The sequence below is a fragment of the Rhinichthys klamathensis genome, unplaced genomic scaffold (assembly GCF_029890125.1).
Source record: "Rhinichthys klamathensis goyatoka isolate OS25496 unplaced genomic scaffold, OSU_Roscu_1.1 h1tg000076l_1, whole genome shotgun sequence".
NCBI classification, from domain to species: Eukaryota; Metazoa; Chordata; class Actinopteri; order Cypriniformes; family Leuciscidae; genus Rhinichthys; species Rhinichthys klamathensis.
The window spans coordinates 1,908,584-1,930,170 of record NW_026606618.1 but is presented as its reverse complement, the minus strand read 5'-3'; the positions used below and the strand labels follow the sequence as shown (position 1 = coordinate 1,930,170).

The 21,587-nt window shown below is 43.1% G+C and overlaps 1 protein-coding gene across 5 annotated transcripts in view; it reads right to left on the bottom strand.

The window, feature by feature from the left end:
- shank2b (SH3 and multiple ankyrin repeat domains 2b) overlaps positions 1-21,587 on the bottom strand; it is a 152,691-nt gene that overhangs the window by 81,120 nt on the left and 49,984 nt on the right. The window lies entirely within an intron of this gene.

Below are 21,587 nucleotides of genomic sequence, written 5' to 3'. Positions count from 1 at the left end.
TTAACATTGCGGAATGTTCGGAAATTTGAATCCAACTGTCACTTTTTCACACACACCCAAGAAAAGGGCCTGACAGCCCTGCTGTCAGGCCCTCTCTCTCTCCCTCAGAGGATTTATTTTATCAAGCAGCCAATAAGTAATGGCCCTAAATCTTCAAAGCCACACCATAGCAACCAGTTACAGCACCCTAGCAACCGTTGGTGATAGGCACGAGGCCGCAGGCCTCGTGCCATACTAAATAACTCTATAAAAACTCTATAAAACTCTATAAAAACTCCAAATAAAAACTCCACAGTAATTATCTGTTAAAAAATACACGCCGACATCACACACCCCTGATTGAGGCGTCAAATTGTGCGGATTATTGAGGAGAGGTGTGGTATGATTTTTCTTAGCGATCAGGGGTACGGTGTTTGCCCCAGGGGCAAATCATTGGGTAAAAAAGTCCCATAGACTTAACATTGGCACAAAATTTGTGAGATCATATCTTTTGACTAGAAGGTCATAGAGACTTGGGCTTGGGCTCTTTTGACTCGGCTTATGAAGCAGCCAATAAGTAGGGACATAACAACTTCATGGCCACGCCCTAGCAACCACTTATGCCACCCTAGCAACCATAAAACTACATTTCCAAGCTATATTTTAGCTCCAGAAAATCGTAGAGACGTGGAGTTCGGCTTTTTTGACTCAGACTGTCAACTAGTCTTCTAATATCATCTAATAAACTGTATGAGCACACCATAGCAACCATATAGGGTACCCTAGTAACCATACAAACACATAAATAAGCCATATCTCAGCACCAGAACATCGTACAGACGTGTTTGTTGTCTCGTATGCAATCATGTACCACACTCTAGCAACCGAGCGACGAATTTTGCCACTGCAAGCACCACTTCACATTTTCTTCTGGAAATGTACATTCTAGTTATTCTTATTCTTCTTATTCTTATTCTTCTGGCCACTTTTTGACGCGCTACTCCTCCCGCAGTTTTTGTCACAGACCCATGAATGAGGTGTCAAAACGTGCGGCCTGTTCGGGAATGGTGTGCTATGACTTTTCTAAGAGATCGGGGGTACGATGGTCGCCCCAGGGGCGAAAAACGGCCCAAAAAAATCCCATAGACTTAACATTGCGAAAAACTTTGACGAGTCGTAGCTCGGAACGAGGATGTCGCAGAAACGTGAAATTTGCCACATTTGAAGAGGCTGACAGACTCTGTAAGAACATACCACACAATGGGGTAAAAGTTGCACCCCTGTGGGGCAGGAGCTGCCCAAAGTTGCCCCATTGACTTACTATGGTGTAGGACGGCCCATGAAATGCATGCGTTTCTCCTACTATGGTAAATTACATAGGGATTTTGTATTGAACATAGCTGTGGGTCACAGTGTCATAGAGACAAGGGGGCGGACTCATTTTACTCAGACAACCAATCAGTCTCTCAGGATCATTGTGAAGCTATCAAGCCACGCCCTAGCAACCATTTAGAGCACCTTAGCAACAACTCCCATAGACTTCCATTGAAAGAGATCGAAGGGATATCTCTGGACTGAATTGTCATAGAAACATGAGGGTGGTCTCGTTTGACTCGGGCCAGCAAACAGCCAATCATGAATCACCTCAACACTTGCTAGCCACGCCCTAGCAACCATTGTCGAGCACCTTAGCAACCAAAATCCAAAAAGGAATATCGTCCATTCTGAATGTCACAGAGGCATGGGAGTTGGTTTATATCATTCATACTGACAAGCAGCCTTTGGAGTTTCATGATTGGCAGCTGCCAAGCCACTCCCTAGCAACCAAACAGAGTACCCTAGCAACCATTTTGCAAGACCTATATCTCTGCATCAGAACATCGTATAGAGATGGGGGTTGGTTTATACATTCACATTGACTTTGGAGCTTCATGATTGGCAGCTGCCAAGCCACTCCCTAGCAACCAAACAGAGTACCCTAGCAACCGTTTTGCAAGACCAATATCTCTGCATCAGAACATCGTATAGAGATGGGGGTTGGCTCTTTTGACTCATGCTAGCAAACAGGACTTGCTACATGCTAAACATGCTAGCTGTGAATAGCTACATGCTAATATTGATTAGCTAAGTGCTAAATCATGCCATGAACATTATAAAAACTCTATAGTAACCAAATGTAAACACTACCAACCACCTAGTAACACCATAGCAACCATCCAGAATACCATAGCAACCACCTAAAACACCCTAGCAACTGCCTAGCAACACCATAGCAACTACCCAGAATACCCTAGCAACCGCCTAGCAACACCCTAGCAACCACCCAGAATACCCTAGCAACCACCTAGCAACCACTCAGAACACCCTAGCAACCGCCTAGCAACACCCTAGCAACCACCCAGAACACCCTAGCAACACCCTAGCAACCACTCAGAACACCCTAGCAACCGCCTAGCAACACCCTAGCAACCACCCAAAACACCCTAGCAACCCCCTAGCAACACCCTAGCAACCACCCAGAACACCCTAGCAACCGCCTAGCAACCACCCAAAACACCTTAGCAACCACCCAGAACACCCTAACAACCGCCTACCAACACCCTAGCAACCACTCAGAACACCCTAGCAACCGCCTAGCAACACCCTAGCAACCACCCAGAACACCCTAGCAACCGCCTAGCAACACCCTAGCAACCACCCAGAATACCCTATCAACCACCTAGCAACACCCTAGCAACCACTCAGAACACCCTAGCAACCGCCTAGCAGCACCCTAGCAACCACCCAGAACACCCTAGCAACCGCTTAGCAACACCCTAGCAACCACCCAGAATACCATAGCAACCACCTAGCAACACCCTAGCAACCACTCAGAATACCATAGCAACCACTCAGAATACCATAGCAACCACCTAGCAACACCCTAGCAACCACTCAGAACACCCTAGCAACCGCCTACCAACACCCTAGCAACCACCCAGAACACCCTAGCAACCGCCTAGCAACGCCCTAGCAACCACCCATAATACCCTAGCAACCCCCTAGTAAAACCTTAGCAACCATGCTAGCATCATGCTAGCAACATGCTAATCATGCTAGCATGATGCTAGCAATATGCTAATCATGCTAGCATCTACCTAAAACATGTTTGCAACATGCTTATTTTTGCTAGCATCATGCTAACAACATGCTAATCATGCTAGCATGTTGGTAGCATGATGCTAACAACATGCTAATCATGCTAGCATGATGCTAGCATGATGCTAACAACATGCTAATCATGCTAGCATGATGCTAGCAACATGCTAATCATGCTTACAACATGCTAATCATGCTAGCATCATGCTAGCAACATGCTAATCATGCTAGCATCATGCTAGCAACATGCTTATCATGCTAGCATCATGCTATCAACATGCTAGCAAAATGCTAATCATGCTAACATCATGCTAGCAACATGCTAATCATGCTAGCAACATGCTAATCACGCTAGCATAATGCTAACAACATGTTAATCATTCTAGCATGATGCTAGCAACATGCTAATCATGCTACCATCTTGGTAAAAAATAGCTAACCGCACGCTAGCAACCGAGCGGCGAGTTTTGCCACTGCAAGCACCACTTCACATTTTCTTCTGGAAATGTACATTCTAGTTATTCTTCTTATTATTATTATTCTTCTGGCCACTTTTTGACGCGCTACTCCTCCCGCAGTTTTTGTCACAGACCCATGAATGAGGTGTCAAAACGTGCGGCCTGTTCGGGAATGGTGTGCTATGACTTTTCTAAGAGATCGGGGGTACGATGGTCGCCCCAGGGGCGAAAAACGGCCCAAAAAAATCCCATAGACTTAACATTGCGAAAAACTTTGACGAGTCGTAGCTCGGAACGAGGATGTCGCAGAAACGTGAAATTTGCCACATTTGAAGAGGCTGACAGGCTCTGTAAGAACATACCACACAATGGGGTAAAAGTTGCACCCCTGAGGGGCAGGAGGGGCCCAAAGTTGCCCCATTGACTTACTATGGTGTAGGACGGCCCATGAAATGGGCCGTCCTACACCATAGAAACCGCTTTTGTATTGAACATAACTCTGGATCACAGTGTCATAGAGACAAGAGGGCGGGCTCATTTTACTCAGACAACCAATCAGTCTCTCAGGATCATTGTGAAGCTATCAAGCCACGCCCTAGCAACCATTTAGAGCTCCTTAGCAACAAGTTCCATAGACTTCCATTGAAAGAGATCAAAGGGATATCTCAGGATATAAGTGTCATAGAAACATGAGGGTGGGCTCGTTTGACTCGGGCCAGCAAACAGCCAATCCTGAATCACCTCAACACTTACTGGCCACGCCCTAGCAACCATTGTCGAGCACCTTAGCAACCAAAATCCAAAAAGGGATATCTTCCATTCTGAATGTCACAGAGGCATGGGAGTTGGTTTATATCATTCATACTGACAAGCAGCCTTTGGAGTTTCATGATAGGCAGCTGCCAAGCCACTCCCTAGCAACCAAACAGAGTACCCTAGCAACCATTTTGCAAGACCTATATCTCTGCATCAAAACATCGTATAGAGATGGGGGTTGGTTTATACATTCACATTGACTTTGGAGCTTCATGATTGGCAGCTGCCAAGCCACTCCCTAGCAACCAAACAGAGTACCCTAGCAACCATTTTGCAAGACCAATATCTCTGCATCAGAACATCGTATAGAGATGGGGGTTGGGTCTTTTGACTCATGCTGGCACACAGGACTTTCAACATGCTAAACATGCTAGCTGTGAATAGCTACATGCTAATATTGATTAGCTAAGTGCTAAATCATGCCATGAACATTATAAAAACTCTATAGTAACCAAATGTGAACACTACCAACCACCTAGTAACACCATAGCAACCATCCAGAATACCATAGCAACCACCTAAAACACCCTAGCAACCACCCAAAACACCCTAGCAACCGCCTAGCAACACCATAGCAACCACCCAGAATACCCTAGCAACCGCCTAGCAACACCCTAGCAACCACCCAGAACACCCTAGCAACCGCCTAGCAACACCCTGGCAACCACCCAGAATACCCTAGCAACCACCTAGCAACACCCTAGCAACCACCCAGAATACCCTAGCAACCACCTAGCAACACCCTAGCAACCACTCAGAACACCCTAGCAACCACCCAGAACACCCTAGCAACCGCCTAGCAACCACCCAAAACACCTTAGCAACCACCCAGAATACCCTAGCAACCGCATAGCAACAACATAGCAACCACCCAGAACCGCCTAGCAACCGCCTACCAACACCCTAGCGACCACCCAGAACACCCTAGCAACCGCCTAGCAACACCCTAGCAACCAACCAGAACACCCTAGCAACCCCCTAGCAACACCCTAGCAACCACCCAGAACACCCTAGCAACCACCTAGCAACCACCCAGAATACCCTAGCAACCGCATAGCAACACCATAGCAACCACCCAGAACACCCTAGCAACCGCCTAGCAACGCCCTAGCAACCACCCATAATACCCTAGCAACCACCTAGTAACACCTTAGCAACCATGCTAGCAACATGCTAGCAACATGCTAAACATGCTAGCATGATGCTAGCAATATGCTAATCATGCTAGCATCTAGCTAAAACATGTTTGCAACATGCTTATTTTTGCTAGCATCATGCTAGCAACATGCTAATCATGCTAGCATCATGCTAGCAACATGCTAATCATGCTAGCATCTTGGTAAAAACTAGCTAACCGCACGCTAGCAACCGAGCGGCGAGTTTTGCCACTGCAAGCACCACTTCACATTTTCTTCTGGAAATGTACATTCTAGTTAGTGGTGCTTGCCTATGGCGAAGCAACACTATTGTTATCTCACATACTTATTATTCTTCTTATTATTATTATTCTTCTGGCCACTTTTTGACGCGCTACTCCTCCCGCAGTTTTTGTCACAGACCCATGAATGAGGTGTCAAAACGTGCGGCCTGTTCGGGAATGGTGTGCTATGACTTTTCTAAGAGATCGGGGGTACGATGGTCGCCCCAGGGGCGAAAAACGGCCCAAAAAAATCCCATAGACTTAACATTGCGAAAAACTTTGACGAGTCGTAGCTCGGAACGAGGATGTCGCAGAAACGTGAAATTTGCCACATTTGAAGAGGCTGACAGGCTCTGTAAGAACATACCACACAATGGGGTAAAAGTTGCACCCCTGAGGGGCAGGAGGGGCCCAAAGTTGCCCCATTGACTTACTATGGTGTAGGACGGCCCATGAAATGGGCCGTCCTACACCATAGAAACCGCTTTTGTATTGAACATAACTCTGGATCACAGTGTCATAGAGACAAGAGGGCGGGCTCATTTTACTCAGACAACCAATCAGTCTCTCAGGATCATTGTGAAGCTATCAAGCCACGCCCTAGCAACCATTTAGAGCTCCTTAGCAACAAGTTCCATAGACTTCCATTGAAAGAGATCAAAGGGATATCTCAGGATATAAGTGTCATAGAAACATGAGGGTGGGCTCGTTTGACTCGGGCCAGCAAACAGCCAATCCTGAATCACCTCAACACTTACTGGCCACGCCCTAGCAACCATTGTCGAGCACCTTAGCAACCAAAATCCAAAAAGGGATATCTTCCATTCTGAATGTCACAGAGGCATGGGAGTTGGTTTATATCATTCATACTGACAAGCAGCCTTTGGAGTTTCATGATAGGCAGCTGCCAAGCCACTCCCTAGCAACCAAACAGAGTACCCTAGCAACCATTTTGCAAGACCTATATCTCTGCATCAAAACATCGTATAGAGATGGGGGTTGGTTTATACATTCACATTGACTTTGGAGCTTCATGATTGGCAGCTGCCAAGCCACTCCCTAGCAACCAAACAGAGTACCCTAGCAACCATTTTGCAAGACCAATATCTCTGCATCAGAACATCGTATAGAGATGGGGGTTGGGTCTTTTGACTCATGCTGGCACACAGGACTTTCAACATGCTAAACATGCTAGCTGTGAATAGCTACATGCTAATATTGATTAGCTAAGTGCTAAATCATGCCATGAACATTATAAAAACTCTATAGTAACCAAATGTGAACACTACCAACCACCTAGTAACACCATAGCAACCATCCAGAATACCATAGCAACCACCTAAAACACCCTAGCAACCACCCAAAACACCCTAGCAACCGCCTAGCAACACCATAGCAACCACCCAGAATACCCTAGCAACCGCCTAGCAACACCCTAGCAACCACCCAGAACACCCTAGCAACCGCCTAGCAACACCCTGGCAACCACCCAGAATACCCTAGCAACCACCTAGCAACACCCTAGCAACCACCCAGAATACCCTAGCAACCACCTAGCAACACCCTAGCAACCACTCAGAACACCCTAGCAACCACCCAGAACACCCTAGCAACCGCCTAGCAACCACCCAAAACACCTTAGCAACCACCCAGAATACCCTAGCAACCGCATAGCAACAACATAGCAACCACCCAGAACCGCCTAGCAACCGCCTACCAACACCCTAGCGACCACCCAGAACACCCTAGCAACCGCCTAGCAACACCCTAGCAACCAACCAGAACACCCTAGCAACCCCCTAGCAACACCCTAGCAACCACCCAGAACACCCTAGCAACCACCTAGCAACCACCCAGAATACCCTAGCAACCGCATAGCAACACCATAGCAACCACCCAGAACACCCTAGCAACCGCCTAGCAACGCCCTAGCAACCACCCATAATACCCTAGCAACCACCTAGTAACACCTTAGCAACCATGCTAGCAACATGCTAGCAACATGCTAAACATGCTAGCATGATGCTAGCAATATGCTAATCATGCTAGCATCTAGCTAAAACATGTTTGCAACATGCTTATTTTTGCTAGCATCATGCTAGCAACATGCTAATCATGCTAGCATCATGCTAGCAACATGCTAATCATGCTAGCATCTTGGTAAAAACTAGCTAACCGCACGCTAGCAACCGAGCGGCGAGTTTTGCCACTGCAAGCACCACTTCACATTTTCTTCTGGAAATGTACATTCTAGTGTTGTGATTACTATTCACCCAGACAAAACTTCGGCACGCTACTCCTCCCGCACGTTTTGTCGTAGACCCATGAGTGAGGTGTCAAATCAACCGGTTCATTGAGGAGAGGTGTGCTATGTCTTTTCTAAACGATCGGTTGTACGATGTTCGTCCGGCGGGCGATAAATCGGCTGAAAAAAGTCCCATAGACTTAACATTGGCACAAAATTTGTTATATCATATCTTTTCACCAGAAGGTCATAGAGACTTGGGGTTGGGCTCTTTTGACACGGCCTATCAAGCAGCTAATAAGTAGAGACATAACAACTACATGGCCATGCCCTAGCAACCACTTAGGGCACCCTAGCAACCATTAAACTACATTTACAAGCCATATTTCAGCTCCTGAAAATAGTAGAAACATGCAGTTTGGCTTTTTTGACTTAGACTGTCAACTAGTCTTTAAATATCATCTCATAAACTGTATAATCACACCATAGCAACCATATAGAGTACCCTAGTAACCACCTGAACACATGAATAAGACATATCTCAGCACCAGAACATCGTACAGACATATTTTTTGTCTCGTATGCAATCATGTACCACACGCTAGCAACCGAGCGGCGAGTTTTGCCACTGCAAGCACCACTTCACATTTTCTTCTGGAAATGTACATTCTAGTGTTGTGATTACTATTCACCCAGACAAAACTTCGGCACGCTACTCCTCCCGCACGTTTTGTCGTAGACCCATGAGTGAGGTGTCAAATCAACCGGTTCATTGAGGAGAGGTGTGCTATGTCTTTTCTAAACGATCGGTTGTACGATGTTCGTCCGGCGGGCGATAAATCGGCTGAAAAAAGTCCCATAGACTTAACATTGGCACAAAATTTGTTATATCATATCTTTTCACCAGAAGGTCATAGAGACTTGGGGTTGGGCTCTTTTGACACGGCCTATCAAGCAGCTAATAAGTAGAGACATAACAACTACATGGCCATGCCCTAGCAACCACTTAGGGCACCCTAGCAACCATTAAACTACATTTACAAGCCATATTTCAGCTCCTGAAAATAGTAGAAACATGCAGTTTGGCTTTTTTGACTTAGACTGTCAACTAGTCTTTAAATATCATCTCATAAACTGTATAATCACACCATAGCAACCATATAGAGTACCCTAGTAACCACCTGAACACATGAATAAGACATATCTCAGCACCAGAACATCGTACAGACATATTTTTTGTCTCGTATGCAATCATGTACCACACGCTAGCAACCGAGCGGCGAGTTTTGCCACTGCAAGCACCACTTCACATTTTCTTCTGGAAATGTACATTCTAGTTCTTCTTATTATTCTTCTGGCCACTTTTTGACGCGCTACTCCTCCCGCAGTTTTTGTCACAGACCCACGAATGAGGCGTCAAAACGTGCGGCCTGTTCGGGAATGGTGTGCTATGACTTTTATAAGGGATCGGGGGTACGATGTTCGCCCCAGGGGCGAAAAACCGGCCGAAAAATCCCATAGACTTAACATTGCGTCAAACTTTGACGAGTCGTAGCTCGGAACGAGGATGTCGCAGAAACGTGTAATTTACCACATTTGAAGAGGCTGACAGGCTCTGTAAGAATATACCACACAATGGGGTAAAAGTTGCACCCCTGGGGCGCAGGAGCTGCCCAAAGTTGCCCCATTGACTTACTATGGTGTAGGACGGCCCATGAAATGGGCCGTCCTACACCATAGAAACCGCTTTTATATTGAACATAGCTCTGGATCACAGTGTCATAGAGACAAGGGGGCGGGCTCATTTTATTCAGACAACCAATCAGTCTCTCAGTATCATTGTCAAGCTATCAAGCCACGCCCTAGCAACCATTTAGAGCACCTTAGCAACAAGTTCCATAGACTTCCATTGAAAGAGATGGAAGGGATATCTCAGGATAGAAGTGTCATAGAAACACGAGGGTGGTCTCGTTTGACTCGGGGTAGCAAACAGCCAATCATGAATCACCTCAACACTTCCTAGCCGCGCCCTAGCAACCATTGTCGAGCACCTTAGCAACCAAAATCCAAAGAGGGATATCTTCCATTCTGAATGTCACAGAGGCATGGGAGTTGGTTTATATCATTCATACTGACAAGCAGCCTTTGGAGTTTCATGATTGGCAGCTGCCAAGCCACTCCCTAGCAACCAAACATAGTACCCTAGCAACCATTTTGTAACAGCTATATCTCAGCATCAGAACATTGTATCGCGATGGGGGTTGGTTTATATCATTCATACTGACAAGCAGCCTTTGGAGTTTCATGATTGGCAGCTGCCAAGCCACTCCCTAGCAACCAAACAGAGTACCCTAGCAACCATTTTGTAACAGCTATATCTCAGCATCAGAACATTGTATCGCGATGGGGGTTGGGTCTTTTGACTCATGTTAACACACAGGACTTTCAACATGCTAAACATGCTAGCTGTGAATAGCTACATGCTAATATCGATTAGTTAAGTGCTAAATGATGCTAGCAACATGCTAATCATGCTAGCATGATGCTAGCAACATGCTAATCATGCTAGCATGATGCTAGCAACATGCTAATCATGCTAGCATGATGCTAGCAACATGCTAATCATGCTAGCATGATGCTAGCAACATGCTAATCATGCTAACATGATGCTAGCAACATGCTAATCATGCTAGCATCTAACTACAAACATGCCAGCAAACATGCTAATCATGCTAGCATGATGCTAGCAACATGCTAATCATGCTAGCATGATGCTAGCAACATGCTAATCATGCTAGCATGATGCTAGCAACATGCTAATCATGCTAGCATGATGTTAGAAACATGCTAATCATGCTAGCATGATGCTAGCAACATGCTAATCATGCTAGCATGATGCTAGCAACATGCTAATCATGCTAGCATCTAGCTACAAACATGCTAGCAAACATGCTTATCATGCTAGCATGATGCTAGCAACATGCTAATCATGCTAGCATGATGCTAGCAACATGCTAATCATGCTAGCATGATGCTAGAAACATGCTAATCATGCTAGCATGATGCTAGAAACATGCTAATCATGCTAGCATGATGCTAGCAACATGCTAATCATGCTAGCATGATGCTAGAAACATGCTAATCATGCTAGCATGATGCTAGAAACATGCTAATCATGCTAGCATGATGCTAGCAACATGCTAATCATGCTAGCATGATGCTAGCAACATGCTAATCATGCTAGCATGATGCTAGCAACATGCTAATCATGCTAAAATGATGCTAGCAACATGCTAATCATGCTAGCATCTAACTACAAACATGCTAGCAAACATGCTAATCATGCTAGCATGATGCTAGCAACATGCTAATCATGCTAGCATGATGCTAGCAACATGCTAATCATGCTAGCATGATGCTAGCAACATGCTAATCATGCTAGCATGATGTTAGAAACATGCTAATCATGCTAGCATGATGCTAGAAACATGCTAATCATGCTAGCATTATGCTAGCAACATGCCAATCATGCTAGCATGATGCTAGCAACATGCTAATCATGCTAGCATGATGCTAGAAACATATTAATCATGCTAGCATGATGCTAGCAACATGCTAATCATGCTAGCATAATGCTAGCAACATTCTAATCATGCTAGCATGATGCTAGCAACATGCTAATCATGCTAGCATAATGCTAGCAACATGCTAATCATGCTAGCATGATGCTAGCAAAATGCTAATCATGCTAGCATGATGCTAGCAACATGCTAATCATGCTAGCATCTAGCTACAAACATGCTAGCAACCTGCTAATCATGTTAGCATCATGCTAAAGACACGGTAGCATGATGCTAGCAACATGCTAATCATGCTATCATTATGCTTATTTTGTTAGCATCTTACTAAAAACTAGCTATACACACCCTAGCAACCGAGCGGCGAGTTTTGCCACTGCAAGCACCACTTCACATTTTCTTCTGGAAATGTACATTCTAGTATTGTGATTACTATTCACCTAGACAAAACTTCGGCACGCTACTCCTCCCGCACGTTTTCTCGTAGACCCATGAATGAGGTATCAAATCGACCGGCTCATTGAGGAGAGGTGTGCTATGTCTTTTCTAAGCGATCGGTTGTACGATGATCGTCCGGCGGGCGATAAATTGGACAAAAAAAGTCCCATAGACTTAACATTGGCACAAAATTTGTGAGATCATATCTTTTGACCAGAAGGTCATAGAGACTTGGGGTTGGGCTCTTTTGACTCAGCCCATAGAGAAGCCAATAAGTTATGACATAATAACTTCATAGCCATGCCCTAGCAACCACTTAGGGCACCCTAGCAACCATAAAACTACATTTCCAAGCCATATTTCAGCTCCAGAAAATAGTAGAAACATGGAGTTTGCATTTTGTGACTCAGACTGTCAACTAGTCTTTAAATATCATCTTATAAACTGTATAAGCACACCATAGCAACCATATAGGGTACCCTAGTAACCATACAAACACATGTATAAGCCATATCTCAGCTCCACAACATCGTACAGACATGGTTGTTGGCTCGTATGCAATCATGTACAACAACCTAGCAACCGAGCGGCGAGTTTTGCCACTGCAAGCACCACTTCACATTTTCTTCTGGAAATGTACATTCTAGTTATTATTAAGTTGGCTTGGAGAGCCAACTTACTGAAATCCTATTTAAACATATTATTATTATTATTATTCTTCTTACTCAAAATTTACAACTGCTACTCCTCCTAGAGCTTTTACTCCACATACTCCAAACTCGGCACAGACACTCAAACTGTTCTGACTCGCGTTGCTATATCTTTTCTAACTGATCGGACTTATGGTTTTCCTAAAAACTACGATTAAACTCGGAAAAAACTCCCATTGACTTTACATTGCGGAATTTTCAGATTTTCAAACTCCCCAACTGTCAAAAATTCAAATGTAAATCCCTTGAAACCCTAGACTGAATCAAACTGCCATTCTATATACTATATGAGCCAATGAGACTCATTCAAACTCATAAACTCATCTATCTCTGACACTTATCCATCTATCTATCTATCTACTTTAAACTAAATTAAACTTCAAACTAAATTAAACTTTAAACTTCAAACTAATTTAAACTTCAAACTTATTTAAACTTTAAACTTCAAACTTATTTAAACTTTAAACTTTAAACTAATTTAAACTTTAAACTCATAAACTCGTACACTTATAAACTCATACACTTATAAACTCATGAATCCATACACTTATGAACTCAAACTCATAAATTAATAAACTCTGAACTCTTACTCATTTAAACTTATAAACTCTAAACTCATAAATTCATACACTTATAAACTCAATGAACTTATAAATGCATTAATTCATACACGTATGAACTCTCATGAATTCATACACTTATGAACTTTTAAAGTCATAAATAGTTCACCATAGCAAACACCCAGAACACCCTAGCAACTGCATAGCAACCACCCAGAACACCCTAGAAACCAACTGAAATACCTTAGAACACCCTAGCAACACCATAGCAACCAACCACAAAATATACCTTAGAACACCCTAGCAACCACCCAGAACACCCTAGCAACCACCCAAAATACCTAGCAACACCCTAGCAACCACCCAAAATACCTTAGAACACCCTAGAAACCACCCAAAATGCCTTATAACACCCTAGCAACACCCTAGCAACCACCCAAAATACCTTAGAACACCCTAACAACACCCTAGCAACCACCCAAAATACCTTAAAACACCATAGCAACACCATAGCAACCACGTTAAATACCCTAGAACACACTAGCAACCACATAAAACACCCTAGCAACCACCCAAAATACCTTAAAACACCCTAGCAACACCCTAGCAACCACCTAAAATAACCTAGAACAGCCTAGCAACCACCTAGAATACCCTAGCAACCACCCAAAATACCTTAGAACACCCTAGCAACACCCTAGAAACCACCCAAAATACCTTAGAACGCCCTAGCAACCACCCAGAACACCCTATCAACCACCCAAAATGCCTTAGAACACCCTAGCAACACCCTAGAAACCACCCAAAATACCTTAAAACACCCTAGCAACACCCTAGCAACCACCCAAAATACCTTAAAACACCATAGCAACACCATAGCAACCACGTTAAATACCCTAGAACACCCTAGCAACCACATAGAACACCCTAGCAACCACCCAAAATACCTTAGAACACCCTGACAACACCCTAGCAACCACCCAAAATACCTTAAAACACCATAGCAACACCATAGCAACCACGTTAAATACCCTAGAACACCCTAGCAACCACATAGAACACCCTAGCAACCACCCAAAATACCTTAAAACACCATAGCAACACCCTAGCAACCACCTAAAATAACCTAGAACAGCCTAGCAACCACCTAAAATAACCTAGAACAGCCTAGCAACCACCCAAAATACCTTAGAACACCCTAGCAACACCCTAGAAACCACCCAAAATACCTCAAAACACCCTAGCAACCACCCAGAACACCCTAGCAACCACCCAAAATGCCTTAGAACACCCTAGCAACACCCTAGAAACCACCCAAAATACCTATGAACACCCTAGCAACCACCCAAAATACCGTAGAACACCCTAGCAACACCATAGCAACCACCTAAAATACCATAGAACACCCTAACAACACCCTAGCAACCACCCAGAACACCCTAGCAACCACTCAAAATACCTTAGCAACCACCTAGCAACCACCCACAACACCTTAGCAACCCACTAGAAACACCCTAGCAACATTTAATTACTTGAAACTATACTTTAACCTTTAAACCTTTAAACTACTTTGAACTTTAAACTATTTAAACTACTTTAAACTACTTTAAACTATTTAAAACTTTAAACTACTTTAAACTATTTAAACTATTTAAAACTTTAAACTACTTTAAACTAATTTAAACAAATTTAAACTTCAAAATACTTTAAAATTCCAACTTATTTAAACTTTAAACTATTTTAACTTTCAAACTAATTTAAACTTCAAACTACTTTAAAATTCAAACTAATTTAAACTTTAAACTAATTTAAACTACTTTAAACTTTAAACTAAGTTAAACTTTAAACTATAAACTACTTTAAACTTTAAACTAAGTTAAACTATAAACTACTTTAAACTAATTTAAACTTCAAACTACTTTAAACTTCTTCAAACTTTGCGGTCCAAACTTTTCACAAGCCAACTTAAAGTTTGTCTCGACGAACTTTGTCTAGTTAGTGGTGCTTGCCTATGGCGAAGCAACACTATTGTTATCTCACATACTTATTATTCTTCTTTTTATTATTATTATTCTTCTGGCCACTTTTTGACGCGCTACTCCTCCCGCAGTTTTTGTCACAGACCCATGAATGAGGTGTCAAAACGTGCGGCCTGTTCGGGAATGGTGTGCTATGACTTTTCTAAGAGATCGGGGGTACGATGGTCGCCCCAGGGGCGAAAAACGGCCCAAAAAAATCCCATAGACTTAACATTGCGAAAAACTTTGACGAGTCGTAGCTCGGAACGAGGATGTCGCAGAAACGTGAAATTTGCCACATTTGAAGAGGCTGACAGGCTCTGTAAGAACATACCACACAATGGGGTAAAAGTTGCACCCCTGAGGGGCAGGAGGGGCCCAAAGTTGCCCCATTGACTTACTATGGTGTAGGACGGCCCATGAAATGGGCCGTCCTACACCATAGAAACCGCTTTTGTATTGAACATAACTCTGGATCACAGTGTCATAGAGACAAGAGGGCGGGCTCATTTTACTCAGACAACCAATCAGTCTCTCAGGATCATTGTGAAGCTATCAAGCCACGCCCTAGCAACCATTAAGAGCTCCTTAGCAACAACTCCCATAGACTTCCATTGAAAGAGATCGAAGGGATATCTCTGGACTGAATTGTCATAGAAACATGAGGGTGGGCTCGTTTGACTCGGGGCAGCAAACAGCCAATCCTGAATCACCTCAACACTTACTGGCCACGCCCTAGCAACCATTGTCGAGCACCTTAGCAACAAAAATCCAAAGAGGAATATCGTCCATTCTGAATGTCACAGAGGCATGGGAGTTGGTTTATATCATTCATACTGACAAGCAGCCTTTGGAGTTTCATGATTGGCAGCTGCCAAGCCACTCCCTAGCAACCAAACAGAGTACCCTAGCAACCATTTTGCAAGACCTACATCTCTATATCAGAACATCGTATAGAGATGGGGGGTGGTTTATATCATTCATACTGACAAGCAGCCTTTGGAGTTTCATCATTGGCAGCTGCCAAGCCACTCCCTAGCAACCAAACAGAGTACCCTAGCAACCATTTTGCAAGACCTACATCTCTGCATCAGAACATCGTATAGAGATGGGGGTTGGTTTATATCATTCATACTGACAAGCAGCCTTAGGAGTTTCATCATTGGCAGCTGCCAAGCCACTCCCTAGCAACCAAACAGAGTACCCTAGCAACCAATTTGCAAGACCTACATCTCTGCATCAGAACATCGTATAGAGATGGGGGTTGGGTCTTTTGACTCATGCTAGCACACAGGACTTTCAACATGCTAAACATGCTAGCTGTGAATAGCTACATGCTAATATTGATTAGCTAAGTGCTAAATCATGCCATGAACATTATAAAAACTCTATAGTAACCAAATGTGAACACTACCAACCACCTAGTAACACCATAGCAACCATCCAGAATACCATAGCAACCACCTAAAACACCCTGGCAACCACCCAAAACACCCTAGCAACCGCCTAGCAACACCATAGCAACCACCAAGAATACCCTAGCAACCACCTAACAACACCCTAGCAACCACCCAGAATACCCTAGCAACACCATAGCAACCACTCAGAACACCCTAGCAACCGCCTAGCAACACCCTAGCAACCACCCAGAACACCCTAGCAACTGCCTAGCAACACCCTAGCAACCACCCAGAATACCCTAGCAACCGCCTAGCAACACCCTAGCAACCACTCAGAACACCCTAGCAACCGCCTAGCAACACCCTAGCAACCACCCAGAACCGCCTAGCAACACCCTAGCAACCACCCAGAACACCCTAGCAACCGCCTAGCAACCAACCAGAACACCCTAGCAACCCCCTAGCAACACCCTAGCAACCACCCAGAACACCCTAGCAACCGCCTAGCAACCACCCAGAATACCCTAGCAACCGCATAGCAACACCATAGCAACCACCCAGAACACCCTAGCAACCGCCTAGCAACCACCCATAATACCCTAGCAACCACCTAGTAACACCTTAGCAACCATGCTAGCAACATGCTAGCAACATGCTAAACATGCTAGCATGATGCTAGCAATATGCTAATCATGCTAGCATCTAGCTAAAACATGTTTGCAACATGCTTATTTTTGCTAGCATCATGCTAGCAACATGCTAATCATGCTAGCATCATGCTAGCAACATGCTAATCATGCTAGCATGTTGGTAGCATGATGCTAACAACATGCTAATCATGCTAGCATGATGCTAGCATGATGCTAACAACATGCTAATCATGCTAGCATGATGCTAGCAACATGCTAATCATGCTAGCATCATGCTAGCAACATGCTAGCAACATGCTAATCATGCTAGCATCATGCTAGCAACATGCTAGCAACATGCTAATCATGCTAGCATCATGCTAGCAACATGCTAATCATGCTAGCAACATGCTAATAATGCTAGCATAATGCTAACAACATGCTAATCATGCTAGCATGATACTAGCAACATGCTAATCATGCTAGCATCTTGGTAAAAACTAGCTAACCGCACCCTAGCAACCGAGCGGCGAGTTTTGCCACTGCAAGCACCACTTCACATTTTCTTCTGGAAATGTACATTCTAGTGTTGTGATTACTATTCACCCAGACAAAACTTCGGCACGCTACTCCTCCCAGACCTTTTGTCGTAGACCCATGAATGAGGTGTCAAATCGACCGGTTCATTGAGGAGAGGTGTGCTATGTCTTTTCTAAGCGATCGGTTGTACGATGTTCGTCCGGCGGGCGAAAAATTTGCCGAAAAAAGTCCCATAGACTTAACATTGGCACAAAATTTGTAAGATCATTTCTTTTGAGCAGAAGGTCATAGAAACTTGGGGTTGGGCTCTTTTGACTCGGCCTATCAAGAAGCCAATAAGTAGTGACATAACAACTTCATGGCCACGCCCTAGCAACCACTTAGGGCACCCTAGCAACCATAAAACAACATTTACAAGCCATATTTCAGCTCCAGAAAATTGTAGAGACATGGAGCTTGGCTTTTTTGACTCAGACTGTCAACCAGTCTTTAAATATCATCCCATAAACTGTATAAGCACACCATAGCAACCATATATTGTACCCTAGTAACCATACAAACACATGAATAAGCCATATCTCCGCATCAGAACATCGTACAGACATGGTTGTTGTCTCGTATGCAATCATGTACAACACCCTAGCAACCGAGCGGCGAGTTTTGCCACTGCAAGCACCACTTCACATTTTCTTCTGGAAATGTACATTCTAGTTATTATTATTATTCTTCTTACTCAAAATTTACAACTGCTACTCCTCCTAGAGCTTTAACTCCACATACTCCAAACTCGGCACGGACACTCAAACTGTTCTGACTCGGTATGCTATATCTTTTCTAACTGATCGGACTTACGGTTTTCCTAAAAATGACGATCAAAGTCGGAAAAAACTCCCATTGACTTTACATTGCGGAATCTTCAGATTTTCAAACTCCCCAACTGTCAAAAATTCAAATGTAAATCCCTTGAAACCCTAGACTGAATCAAACTGCCATTCTATACACTATATGAGCCAATGAGACTCATTCAAACTAATAAACTCATCTATCTATGACACTTATCCATCTATCTATCTACTTTAAACTAAATTAAACTTCAAACTAAATTAAACTTTAAACTTCAAACTAATTTAAACTTCAAACTTATTTAAACTTTAAACTTCAAACTTATTTAAACTTTAAACTTCAAACTAATTTAAACTTTAAACTCATAAACTCGTACACTTATAAACTCATACACTTATAAACTCATGAATTCATACACTTATGAACTCAAACTCATAAATTAATAAACTCTGAACTCTTACTCATTTAAACTTATAAACTCTAAACTCATAAATTCATACACTTATAAACTCATGAACTTATAAATGCATTAATTCATACACGTATGAACTCTCATGAATTCATACACTTATGAACTTTTAAACTCATAAATAGTTCACCATAGCAAACACCCAGAACACTCTAGCAACTGCATAGCAACCACCCAGAACACCCTAGAAACCAACTGAAATACCTTAGAACACCCTAGCAACACCATAGCAACCACCCACAATACCTTAAAACACCCTAGCAACCACATAATATAACTTAGAAACACCCTAGCAACCACCCAGAACACCCTAGCAACCACCCAAAATACCTTAGAACACCCTAGCAACCACCCAAAATGCCTTATGACACCCTAGCAACACCCTAGCAACCACCCAAAATACCTTAGAACACCCTAGCAACACCATAGCAACCACCCAAAATACCTTAGAACACCCTAGCAACACCCTAGCAACCACCCGAAATACATCAGAACATCCTAGCAACACCCTAGCAACCACCCAAAATACCTTAGAACACCATAGCAACACCATAGCAACCACCCAGAACACCCTAGCAACCACCCAAAATACCTTAGAACACCCTAGCAACCACCCAGAACACCCTAGCAACCACCAAAAATACCTTAGAACACCCTAGCAACACCCTAGCAACCACCCAAAATACCTTAGAACACCCTAGCAACACCCTAGCAACCACCCAAAATGCCTTAGAACACCCTAGCAACCACCCAAAATAACTTAGAACACCCTAGCAACACCATAGCAACCACCCAAAATACCTTAGAACACCCTAGCAACACCCTAGCAACCACCAAAAATACCTTAGAACACCCTAGCAACACCCTAGCAACCACCCAAAATGCCTTAGAACACCCTAGCAACCACCCAAAATGCCTTATAACACCCTAGCAACACCCTAGCAACCACCCAAAATACCTTAGAACACCCTAGCAACCACCCAAAATAACTTAGAACACCCTAGCAACACCATAGCAACCACCCAAAATACCTTAGAACACCCTAGCAACACCCTAGCAACCACCAAAAATACCTTAGAACACCCTAGCAACACCCTAGCAACCACCCGAAATACCTCAGAACACCCTAGCAACACCATAGCAACCACCCAAAATACCTTAGAACACCCTAACAACACCCTAGCAACCACCCAAAATACCTTAAAACACCCTAGCAACACCATAGCAACCACCTAAAATACCCTAGAACACCCTAGCAACCACCCAGAACACCCTAGCAACCACTCAAAATACCTTAGAAACCACCTAGCAACCACCCACAACACCTTAGCAACCCACTAGAAACACCCTAGCAACATTTAATTACTTGAAACTATACTTTAACCTTTAAACTACTTTGAACTTTAAACTATTTAAAACTTTAAACTACTTTAAACTAATTTAAACTTCAAACTACTTTAAAATTCAAACTTATTTAAACTTTAAACTACTTTAACTTTCAAACTAATTTAAACTTCAAACTACTTTAAAATTCAAACTAATTTAAACTTTAAATTAATTTAAACTACTTTAAACTTTAAACTAAGTTAAACTATAAACTACTTTGAACTAATTTAAACTTCAAACTAATTTAAACTTCTTCAAACTTTGCGGTCCAAACTTTCACAAGCCAACTTAAAGTTTGTCTCGACGAACTTTTTCTAGTTTCAATGATATTGTTTCTCTGTGCTGTTATTATTAGTTGTGCAGTGGCCTCTGCAATATACTTATATACTATATACTTATCCTTGTCATTATAGTTATCATCTTTGGTGTGAACCAAAGTGACACAGTGGATGTGGGATCAATATGACCTATGACACAGCATGAATATGATGTTATACACAGAGCGACAGTGAATACCGCTAGCGCTAGCAGTTCCAGCAGACAATGGCGCCCATGCTGTGACCCCGAGCTGACGGAGCAGACTAGATCTCCCACAGAGGAAACATAAGGTGATTATATGCCTGGCTGCTTAGTGTCGTGAACGTAATGGGCCGTTGTCCATTCATAAACACTGAATACTGGTGCTAATAGTCATGAGCATTCCAGTTCAGTTTGGGGTTTATCATGGATAGAATGGGAGACAATGGTGAATCCTGGACAGTGTAATTAGTGGCAATCGGTCATTGGCATTTATACAAATGAACATGGCATCATTTCCACCCTGAACCTTCCCATAAGAAGAATGAGAAAAAAGATAAGATATATACAGCAAATATTTTAAAAATATAATATTTATATAAAAATGTTAAAGTAAAAACAATACAATACATATATTTTTATTATTATAAATATATATATATA